The sequence below is a fragment of the Nannospalax galili genome, unplaced genomic scaffold (assembly GCF_000622305.1).
Source record: "Nannospalax galili isolate Female #2095 unplaced genomic scaffold, S.galili_v1.0 scaffold694, whole genome shotgun sequence".
In the NCBI taxonomy this organism is placed as follows: Eukaryota; Metazoa; Chordata; class Mammalia; order Rodentia; family Spalacidae; genus Nannospalax; species Nannospalax galili.
In genome coordinates, this window is record NW_008334085.1 from 9,088 (window position 1) to 21,274 (window position 12,187).

Sequence of the window (12,187 nt, forward strand, 5' to 3'; positions counted from 1 at the left end):
TGGGTGACACTTACCCTCTGTGAGCACCTGCTTGGCCTTCTCAGGATCGAGGCCCTCAAAGCCCCTCTCACACGTGCCCAGAGCTCAGCTTCACAGCTGTGAGGAGAGCACTGGCTGTAACTAAGAGTTTGAGATCAAACATTCTGAAGGCATCTGTGACATCACACCATTCCACCAGAGTCTGATCTCTGCTCTGTTAAAGAAGCAGCATCTGAGGGAAAGACCATGGATATGAAGGCAAAGGGCTGGTGTCTCCTTTGGACACTCAAGTGATAGTCTTACATCCCAGTGTTAATCTCTCTTTGCGTTTCATATTGTGACTATTAAGATCCATTTGGGATTTCAAATGAAGGTTGGCCAGTGGATCCTCAGGTCAAAGTGCTTGTCATCAAACCTGAGGTTGATCCTTGGAACCCAGATTGTGGAAGAAGAGAACAGGTTCTTGTGTTGTCTTCTGACTCCACACCTGTGAAGTAGCCTGCTCCTCCCTCCACACAGAAGGATTGCAGATGGAAACATCTAGATGAAAAGATTTAGAAAACACACACTTAAGCACTGATCCCTCATCTGTAACACAGAGTTACTAATTCTTTAGTTGTTGCTGTTATTTAGGCAGAGTCTCACTGTATATCACTGGGTAACCTGAAACTCTCTATGTAGGCCAGATGTCCTTGAACTCAGAGATCCCCCTGCCCTGCCTTCTAAATGCTGGGATTAAAAGCATGTACTAGCACACCTACCTAACATGGCTTATTTTGTTGCCTCATTTTTGTTCAGCTACCATCATCTTCAAATTAAATAATCTAAAAAAAATGATATTTTGATATCTATCTAGATTTGTGTGTAGCTGTCAAACCTTATGCATAGAGATCATCTATCCCCTTCACCAAATTGTCCCTGATGGTAACAACTTGCATAACTATACAGCGGAGAATTCCTGAGGAGATGGAGGTTGTAGAAACCACCAACCTTCATCAGATGTCAGATTTATGTGCACATGCTTAGGTGTCTGTACTTCGCTCTCTGTGGCGTCTCTATTCTAGATGCCCTTGGGATCTACTTGAAGACGCACTCAATTGTAGGACAAGGAACTCTCCTTGTTCTCTCATGGAATCCCATTCCCTCATTTCTCTGTCATTAATTTCCTCTCCTACTATATGATTCTGTTTTTTCAGACTATAAATTTATATTTATATAAAGTTTATAGTTATTTAAAGGTTTTCACCCACCCGTGATCAACATTTTCCCCCAGAAAATCCTTTGAGATGGGACAAAATTGTTGCATAAATCAAAATATTATTCTTTTTTCATACTCCAACATCATATAGTTGAGTGTATGTGTTAGTTAGCCTTCAGTTTTTATAAAAATGTACCTGAGATGGTCCACTCAAAAAGAGGACGGGAAGGCCAGCACAATGACTCAGAGTGTAAAGGCAAGCCTGATGACCCAAGTTCAGTCCCTGGAGCCTAGATAGTGGAAGGAAAGAACTGATTTCTGCAAGTTGTTCTCCAGATGCATGCATGTGTGAATCTCTTCCCTCCACACATATAAATAAATAGATATATTTTAAAAAATGCGGATGGGGGAGGAGCTGGAGAGATGACTCAGCAGTTAAGAGCTCTGGCTGCTCTTGCACAGGACCCAGGCTCAGTTTCCAGCACCCACATATGGCTTCCAGCCATTTGTAATTCCAGTTCCAGGGAATGCAATGCAGTCTTCTGGCCTCCGTGGACATTGAACACATGTGGTATCCTTACCTACATGCAGGCAAAACGCTCAAACACATAAAATAAAAACAAATAAATAGGGGCTGGAGAGATGGCTCAGCAGTTAAGAATACCGACTGTTCTTGCAAAAGACCCAGCTTCAAATCCCAGTACCCACATGGCAGCTAACAACTGTCCATAACTGCAGTTCCAGGGGATCTGACAGCCTCTTCTGTCCTCTACAGGCATTGCATGACATGGGTTCACTTCCTTACATGCAGACATAACACTCATATATATAACATAAAAATAATAAATAAAATTTTTAAAAAAATCATTTATTTTTGTCTTTTTGAGACAGGGTCTTTCTGTAGTCCCAGCTGACCTGAACTCAGTATATAGACCAAGCTGGCCTTGAGCTCACAAAGATCCGCCTGCTTCTGCCTCCCAAGTTCTGGGATTAAAGGCATGTGCCACCACGCCTGCCATAAATAAAAATTTTAAAATGAGGATAGGGGCTGCAGGGGTTTGTCAATAGTTACAAGTGCATGCTGCTTTTGCAGAGGACCTGAGTTCTGTTCCTCGTACCCATATTAGATGGCTCACAACCATCTATGACTGCAGTTCTGTTGGGAGGCTCATCCATTTCTCAGGGCTACTGGCAGACCTGAGTTGGTGACCTTTCCATTCAGGCCACAACCTTGGCTCGCTGCCGGGGCCCGCAACCTTGGCCCACAACCTTGGCTTACAGCCGGAGCCCACAACCTTGGCCCGTGGCCTTGTTTTTTTTCCAGTAAACAGCCCTGTTCTCCGGTAATCAGTAGATTCCTCCCTTAAAGTACGTCAGGGCCCCTGTGTCCTGATTGATTTGATTACGTACTCTTCACTTCTTTGTTCTCATTCTCTCTTTAAACTTATGCTGTGCTTTAATAAACGAGACTTGATCAGAGCACTGTCTTGTCTCCATTTCTCTTGTCTCTTGCCTCATCTTTATCCCCACCCCCAATCCAGGTACACCCCGTTGCAGACCCCATGGGCCGGGGCAGAGTGGCGCCCCACGTGGTGCTTGGATACTGGGTACAACGTGAGGGAGATGACGTAGAAGAAGGGGTGCGCACCCGCTACATCTCAAGTAGTTCGGAGACGCTATGGGAGCCTGCCACGACCGAGCTGAAGGTAAGTCAAGTCGTCCAATCATGGGGCAAGCATTAAGTCAGCATCAGATTTATGTCATACATGTAAGGGAAGCTCTCAAGGCAAGAGGAGTAAAGGTAACAACTGATGATTTATTTCATTTCTTTGATTTTGTGAAGGACCTTTGTCCCTGGTTCCCCCAAGAAGGGGTTATAGATATGAAAAGATGTAGAAGAATAGGAAATGCATTACAAGATTATTATACAGTGTTTGGACCTGGAAAGGTCCCTGTTACTGCTTTTTCTTATTGGAATTTAATAAAAGAGTTAATAGATAAGAGAGATGAACATGAACCAGTAGTGGCGGCGATTGCCCGAGCTGAAGAGATTTTTAGAAATAGTTCCAGGTCAGAGCTGAGGGAAATTCCCAAGGATGAGCCTGACTTAATTTCTCTTGAAGATGAGGACTCTTCAAAAAACTTAAGTAAGGAGTCTTCAGAGTCAGTTAAAGAAAAGGAAAATCAGGAGGATGCCTAAGAGTCTAAAAAAGAATATATTCGTATCTATCCTCTTTTACCGGAATGTCTATTTTCAGATACAGGTGGTGCAGAGTCTGAGAAAGAGGGATTGATTTGCAAAACTGAGACTAGATCATTAACTGACCATGAGAGGCAAGAATATGACCGCCCTCCTTCTTTTGGTGTACCACCTGTTCCAACTGTAATGGCAGCAATAGATCCTAGATCGGAGTTAAAGGAACAGATAGCACAATTGCAGGAATAAATTAAACTAGAGGAAATGCGTCAATCATTGATACTTAAATTGCAGAACCTCAGGACATGCATGGAGACAGTGGTAGACAGGGATGTAGCTCGCCAGATTCCTAGGGGGCCCGGTCTCCATTCATATAAAGAGAATCTTAATGAACATGAACCTGTTAAACCTCCCTCCTATATGGAGGCTTTTCCTGTGACAGAAGCTGTAGATGACCAAAGGCAAGCTTGGCGACATCATGAGGGTTTTGATTTTCCATTTATTATAGAATTAAAAACTGCTGTGTCTCAGTATGGAGCCACAGCCCTGTATACTGTAACAGTCTTTGAAGGTATGGCTGAAGAATGGTTAACTCCCATTGATTGGAATACAGTAGCAAGAGCGGTCCTTAGTGGGGGTGAGTGTTTGCTCTGGAAATCAGAGTATTTTGAGAATTGTAAGGAGACAACTAGAAGAAACTAGCAAGCTAGGAATGGATGGGATCTTGATATGTTAGTGGGCGAAGGTCAGTATGGGACTAATGAACGACAAATGCAATATGACCCAGGACTTTACTCACAAGTTCAGGCTGCTGCCACTAAAGCATGGAGGAACCTTCCAGTTAAAGGGGACCTGGGAGCCTCTCTCAGTTTAGTCAAACAGGGGTCTCATGAACCATTTGCAGACTTTGTCCATCGATTAATGACTACAGCAGGGAGAATATTTGGGAATGTTGATGCAGGGCTAGAGTGTGTGAAATAGTTGGCTTATGAGAATTCTAATCCTGCCAGGCAGCCATTAGGCCTTATAGAAAAAAGACTGATTTAACTGGCTATATATGCCTGTGTTCAGACATAGATCCGTCTTATCAGCAGGGACTTGCCATGGCAGCAGCTTTTAATGAACAAACTGTGAAAGATTTTTTGGCTGAGAAAAGTAAAAATAAAGGCAAAGAGTGTTTTAAATGTGGTAAAATTGGGCATTTTGCCCAGGAATGTAGAATGCATGATGATCAGCAAAAGATGAAAGATGAGAGAGCTCCAAGATTATGTATGTCCCAGATGTAGAAGGGGAAAACATTGGCTTAACAAATGTAGGTCTAAAACTGATAATTGAAGGGAGACTTTTACCTCCACATCAGGGAAACGGGTGGAGGGGCCAGCCCCAGGCCCCAAGACAAGTTTTTGGGGCAGTCAGCTTCGTTCCCGCCAGCAGCAGCAATCCATTTCTGACCTCAACTGAGCGACCCCAGGACGCGCAGGATTGGACCTCAGTTCCTTCTCCTACACAGTATTGACTCCAGACATGGGAGTTCAGACCATAGCAACTGGAATTTATGGACCATTCCCCACCAATACTTGCGGGCTGATATTACGGCACGGGAGTACTGCTCTTAAAGGCCTATCTGTTGTGCCTGGGATTACTGATGCAGACTATACTGGGGAAATAAAAAATTTAGCCCGAGCTGTTAACAATATAGTCACCATTCCACAAGGGGAACATATTGCTCAGATAGTTTTAATTCCCCTGGTTAAGTCCAATCATCTTGTTCAGGGAAGAAGCAGAGGAAATAAAAACTTCGGTTCATCCGATGCTTATTGGGTACAAGCCATTACTCACAAAAAACCGATGTTGACTTTATGGCTTAATGAAAAAAAGGTAAAGGACAGAGCCAAAACCCAAAACAGAGCTCGAAATTTCTCACTTGGAAAGATTCCATGAATAATTCTGGTTTAATTAAGCCTTTTGTGGTCCCTTATTTATCAGTAAACCTGTGGGGGAGAGATCTGCTTTCACAAATGGGAATTGTTATGTGTAGTCCAAACGATGTTGTTACTGCACAGATGCTCACTCAAGGATACAGCCCTGGTAAAGGATTAGGGAAGTTAGAAAATGGACGGTTGTCACCTTTAGAATGCATAGGTCAGAATGATAAGCGTGGCTTGGGAAATTTATGATGGCAGCTGTTGACAGTCCTGCACCCTCAAACTATGTGGATCGTATAACCTGGCAATCAGATGATCCGGTTTGGGTAGCTCAATGGCCGCTTACAGCAGAGAAATTGGCAGCAGCCACTCATTTGGTGCAGGAACAACTTGAGGCAGGGCACATTGAAGAGACTTGTTCTCTGTGGAATACACCCATATTTGTTATTAAAAAGAAGTCAGGAAAATGGAGATTATTGCAAGACTTAAGAGCAGTCAATGCTACTATGGTCCTCATGGGAACTTTACAGCCAGGTTTGCCTTCGCCAGTTGCCATACCACAAGGATATTTTAAGATAGTAGTAGACCTTAAGGACTGTTTTTTCACCATTCCCTTATATCCTGAGGATCGCAAACGCTTTGCTTTTAGCCTTCCTTCTATTTATTATAATGAGCCTATAAAGAAATATCAGTGGAAGGTTTTGCCTCAAGAAATGGCCAATAGCCCTACCCTTTGTCAAAAGTTTGTAGCTGCAGCTCTTCAAAATACTAAAAATGCTTGGCCATCTATGTATATAATTCATTATATTGATGATATTCTGATAGCAGGTGCATCAGGAAAAGTGGTGTTACAATGTTATGCTCAGTTAAAATCTGATTTATTGGATGCTGGCTTACAAATAGCCCCTAAAAAGGTGCAAACACAGGATCCAGTTAAAATCTGATTTATTGGATGCAGGCTTGTAAATTGCTCCTGAAAAGGTGCAAATGCAGGATCCTTATTCTTATTTATGTTTTCAGATTGATGGACAAAAAATAACTAGTCAGAAGGCTATCCTTAGATTAGATAAACTGCACACCTTAAATGATTTCCAAAAACTATTAGGTGATATTAATTGGCTACGTCCTTACTTAAAGTTGACCACTGGGGGCTTAAAGCCTCTCTTTGATATCCTTAAAGGGGATGCAAATCCAACTTCACCCAGGGCACTTACTGAGGAGGCCAGAGTTGCCATACTCAGAGTTGAGGAAGCAATTGCTAATCAATTTGTTACCAATGTAGATTATTACAAGCCCTTATGGCTCATAATTTTTAATACCCAACTATCACCTACGGGTCTTCTTTGGCAGGAGCCCGATCATCCTCTTATGTGGGTACACTTGCCTGTCTCACCAAAAAGGGTATTGCTTCCATATTATGATGCAGTGGCTGAATTAATGATTATTGGTCAGGATCATAGTCGTAAATATTTTGGTATGGACCCTCTTCATATTGCACAGCCTTATACCAAAGATCATATTAATTGGGTACGTCAAAATTCAGAGGCGTAGCTGATCGCTTGTGCTAATTTTCCAGGAATTTTAGATAATCATTACCCACCTGACAAGCTCATTCAATTTTTTAATCTGCATACCTTCATTTTTCCATGCATTACTAGTCAGCAGCCTTTACCTACTGCTTTGTTAGTTTTTACAGATGGTTCCTCCAATGGCATGGCAGCCTATACTTGGAACGATCAGTTTGTGCAATTTCAAACTAATAAAACCTCTGCACAACTGGTGGAACTGTCTGCCATTATATCAGTTTTCTCTATGTTTCCTGATACACTCTTGATATATATACTGACAGTGCATATATTGCTCGTGCTGTACCTCTTTAGAAACTGTTCCTATAATTGGGCATATTTCTGAAGCTGCAAATCTTTTTCGTCAGTGCCAACACCTCATTCACCAGAGGATGGCCCCATTCTTTTTAGGCCACATTTGAGCACATTCTAACCTTCCTGGGCTTTTAACAGCTGGCAATCAGGTTGTCAATGCAGCCACCAGGCTTGTTGCTATTGCTACTCCTTCTAATGTTACTCAAGCTCAACAGGCTCATGAGTTGCATCATCTCAATGCAGCTTCCTTGAGATTAATGTTTAAACTCACTAGGGAACAAGCTAGACAAATAGTTAAAGGATGTAAGACTTGTGTCACTTTTCTTCCTGTTCCCCATCTAGGAGTTAATCCTAGAGGACTGGTCCCTAACATGCTTTGGCAAATGGATGTATCTCATTATAAAGATTTTGGCAAATTTAAATGTATTCATGTTTGCATTGATACTTTCAGTGGATTTCTTTGTACTTCCTTACAAACAGGGGAAGCTACTAAACATGTTATTGCTCATTTGCGCCATTGTTTTTCTATACTGGGTACCCTCAAAAATATTAAAACGGATAATGGTCCTGGATATGTATCTTGAGCCTTTCAAAATTTCTGCAACGCTTTGCAGATACAACATACTACGGGAATTCCTTATAACCCACAGGGCCAAGGCATAGTTGAAAGAGCTCATTTGCTTATAAAAAATACATTAAATAAAGTGAAAAAGGGGGAGTGGTATCCCAGCAGGGGATCCCCCAGGAATTTATTAACTCATATACTCTTTATTTTAAATTTTCTAAATTTAGATGCTCATGGTAAGTCGGCTGCAGATCGTTTTTGGCATCCGGAATCAAAAAGACAGTATGCCATGGTCAAATGGAAAGACCCCCTGGATAATTTGTGGCATGGCCCGGATCCAGTATTAATATGGGGCAGAGGATCTGTCTGCATTTATTCACAGCAACATGACATAGCCCGTTGGTTGCCTGAACGCTTAGTAAAGCAAATAGATACTAATCAATGTTCAAGGGAAGATGAAGCTCCCTGAGAAATGTTTTTTTCTTTTCTCTGTTTTCTTTTAGATTGTAATGGCTTCTGTCTGCTGCATCCTGTTTCTCCTGATTGGCTTTGTTTGGTCACAGAAGGTGATGCAGTGGGAATTTCAAGTTAAAGAAGGAAAAACATATTCTGATGATGACATGAAGATCATTGGCACTGTCCGTTGTCCAGTGAAGGGTTGTCAAGCAACCATTGTCATTCCGATCACTTCATCTATTTTATCTCTAAATCGAGATCTCATATATGTTTCACTTATGATAATAGATGCAGGTGTCTCACAGATAGTAATGATAAAGGTCAATTCATAATTTGTATAAACGACCCTTGGGATGTCAGGTGGCAGAATGGAGTGCGAGGGAAAATTTTTGATAATAATGGGTTCGCCTTACTCCCGGTGGGGTCTTTATCTATTTCCCTCCAGTTGGTCCCTGCTGCCATTGATAAACAAGTAAGACAGGTTATCATCATGAGTGAGACTAAGCTTCAGTCTGCCATACAGTCAAACTCCACCCTTAATCTTGCCCTTTGGCCTAATTATTTAAATTTTGCTCTACAGTTGATGAACCTTTCTAATATTAATGCTTCATTGTGTTTGTTATGTGCCTTCTTGGTTCGGCCCTTACTAGCTGCTGTCCCTGTTAATAATTCCTCTGCACTCAACATCGGCACCGCTGGCACTGTACCTTCTCCCCCCATGCCGTCAATTTCATTACTTCCTAATCCTGTGCAAAATATTTCCCTCTGCTATATCACTGCTATCTACATCTCCCCTTCCTTCATATGTCGCAGTAATCGCTCTGTCAGTTCACCTATTTATGCTCCCCCTCTTACATCTTTCTGGTGCAATGAATCCCTGTATCAACAGATCTCCAGGACCCTGTGTATTAATTACTATTGTGCCCCAGCTAAACATGTATTTGCCAGAGGAGTTCGCCTGGCTACTCTGCCCACGCATTAAGAAAGGAGTATTTATCCCTTTTGCAATTGTGATAGGATTTACTGTTTCTGCTAGTCTTTCTAAGCAGGGGCTTTGGGACATACTCTATACTGCAAAAGAATTTAATTCCCAATTACAACAAGTTATAGAATCCACAGCCAGTAGCCTTGCGTCCTTGCAATGCCAGCTGACTTCCTTGGCACAAGTTGCCCTTCAAAATCGTAGGGCCCTTGATCTTATTACTGCTGAAAAGGGGGGAACTTGCCTTTTCTTACAGGAAGAATGCTGTTTCTACGTCAATGAATTGGGATTAGTGGAGCAGAATATACAGACCCTGCAGACCATCAGTTATAAACTGCATCATTTTTATCCAAGTCCTTCTAGATGGCTGGATTCCCCTTTCCTTTCTTGGATTCCCTCTGTGGTGTCATACCTCCTCATCCTCCTGCTTCTTCTTACACTAGGGCCATTGTTGGTAAAAAGGCTGTTTTTCTTTATTAAGCAGCAAATAGAGGCTCTTCACGCTGCAAAACCCATACAGGTCCATTACCATCGCGTTGATCTTATGGATCGCGAGTTGATAGGGACACGTTGCTATGATGGTGCTACTAGCCATCCCCCTTGAGAGATGAACTGGATAGTCAATGACGGGTACGTGAGAATCCCCCCTTGATGGAAACCTAAGACAGGAGGGTAGTCCAATGCTACTACCTTATCCAATGACGGGTAAGCCCTTGGGGAAGGATACTCCAACCTAAGACAGGCGCAGTTCCCTAAGGGTCTAGCAACCTTCGATCCCTAAAACTCTATAAAGTAAAAAAGGGGGACCTGTTGGGAGCCTGAGGCTCAGCCATTTCTCGGGGCTGCTGGCAGACCTGAGTTGGTGACCTTTCCATGCAGGCCACAACCTTGGCTCACAGCCAGGGCTAACAACCTTGGCCCACAACCTTGGCTTACAGCCGGGGCCTGCAACCTTGGCCCGCAGCCTTGTTCTCTTTTCCAGTAAACAGCCCTGTTCTCCAGTAATCCGTAGATTCCTCCCTTAAAGTACGTCAGGGCCCCTGTGTTCTGATTGATTTGATTACCCACTCTTCATTTCTTTGTTCTCATTCTCTATTTAAACTCATGCTTGTGCTTTAATAAACGAGACTTGATCAGAGCACTGTCTTGTCTCCATTTCTCTTGTCTCTTGCCTCATCTACATCCCCACCCCCAATCCAGGTACACCCCGTTGCAGACCCCGCGGACAAGGGCACAGTTCCAGCAGATCTGATAACCTCTTCTGGCCTCCATATGACACACATGTGGTACATACATACACACACACACACGCACACACACACACAATGCAAAAAAAATGAGGATAGGTAGAGTTGTAACACAGTGGTAGAGCACTTGCCTAGCATGGGGTGGTGGTGGTGCTGAATTCAATTCCCAGTAATGAAAAAAGAGAAATTATGGTTTGAATGAGAAATATCCCCATAGGCTCAAGTGTTTGAACGCTTTGCCCCAGTTGATGGCACTGTTTGGGGAGGACTTGGAACCTTAAGGGTGGTGTGGCCTTGCTGGAGGAAGTATGCCACTGGGGGAGGGTTCTGAGAGATTAAATCCTGGAACCACTTAACTTCATGTTCTTTGCTTCATTTTTACTGTTGAAGATGTGAGCTCTCAGCTTCCTCCCCAGCCGCCATGCCTGCCTGATGCCATGCCTCCCCAGCCATGATGGACTCTTATCTTCTGGAACCGTAAGTCAAAAATTCTTTTTTCCTTAAGTCCCTTTTGCTCATGGTGCTCTCTCATAGCAACAGAGAAGGAACTAATTCAGGAAGGAAAGTTTTTTATTTTGGCTCATGTAAATCGAGATGTCAGTCCATTCTTGTTTGGCCCTGTTGTGATGATGAGACAGACACCCATGTGGTGAAGCAAGCTGCTTACCTCATGGTGAGTGGACAGCTAAAGATGAGAGATCGTATTCCCCTCACCCTTACCTCTTAAACATCCCACTAACTCTCAGGGCCACCACACACTGGGGACCAAGCCTTTACCTCATGGGCCTTTGGAGATCCTGCAGATCCCAATCTCAGCAGTGTGTTTCCTGTGAGAACCCACCACTCTCTGCTCTAGAGTGGCCTGCTGTTTTATACTCACATCAGCAATGCATGCGTGCCTAGACTTCTCTGCATGGGCAGTGTTTGATGTTACCCCTATTTTATATTCTACCCATGTCTTGTTTTGATTTTAGTAGGTGTTTTCAAAACTCTAATTCTGCTGGATATTTTTCCAGGTGTTTATCTCTGCGTCTTTTTGAGTGAAATTTCAGTCCATGTCTTCACTAAAATATTTTATTTATTATTTTTACTTTATGCATATGGGTGTATCGCCTGCATGTATGCAGGTGCATCCATGTTGTGCAGTGCCTGCCGAGGTCAGAATAGGGTTTTGGATTCTCTGGAACTAGAGTTATGAATTGTTGTTAGCCACTATGTGGGTGCTGGGAACCAAACCCAGGTCCTCTTCAAGAGTGTTCTTAACCACTGAACCAGCTGTCAGGCTCGCCATGTCTTTTCTAAAGAATTGTCTTCTTATTTACTATAGAATTTTGTGAGTTCTTTCTACAATCTGAACACAAGTCCTTTGTCACATATGTGATTTGCAGATCTTTTCTCCTAGCCTGTGGCAAAGTGCTTCCTGTGGCAAAGCGAGAACTGGGCCCGGGTATGCGGCTTCCTCTTACCCCTCTAAGACGTTTAGGTCTATACAAAAATAAACGGAGCGGGTGTTCATTCTCAAGGAAGCATCACTAGGAACTGAATCAGACCCAGGACACTCTCCAAGTCAAAGCAGGGGAGAGGCGGAGGTGTGACCTGGAGGAGTCACAGGCACTGATTTTCCGAGCTGGACTCCTGAGGCGCGCCCTCAGACCTCCTATAGGCTCTAGCTTTTCAGTACAGAAGACCCAGGTCTGTCCAAGAGACGGAGGCGCGGTCGCCCCGCCCAGGCCCCGCCCACGAACCCTGGCGGCTGGG

The 12,187-nt window shown here is 43.3% G+C and overlaps 1 long non-coding RNA gene across 2 annotated transcripts in view; it reads left to right on the plus strand.

Annotated features, from left to right (window-relative positions):
• Positions 1 to 8,442: 8,442 nt before the first annotated feature.
• Positions 8,443 to 12,187, plus strand: part of LOC103730886 — a 10,742-nt gene continuing 6,997 nt past the window's right edge. For both annotated transcript variants that reach the window (XR_607116.3, XR_607115.3), the window contains exon 1: positions 8,443 to 10,906. This is a non-coding gene — a long non-coding RNA (uncharacterized LOC103730886). The remainder of the gene's footprint in view (positions 10,907 to 12,187) is intronic.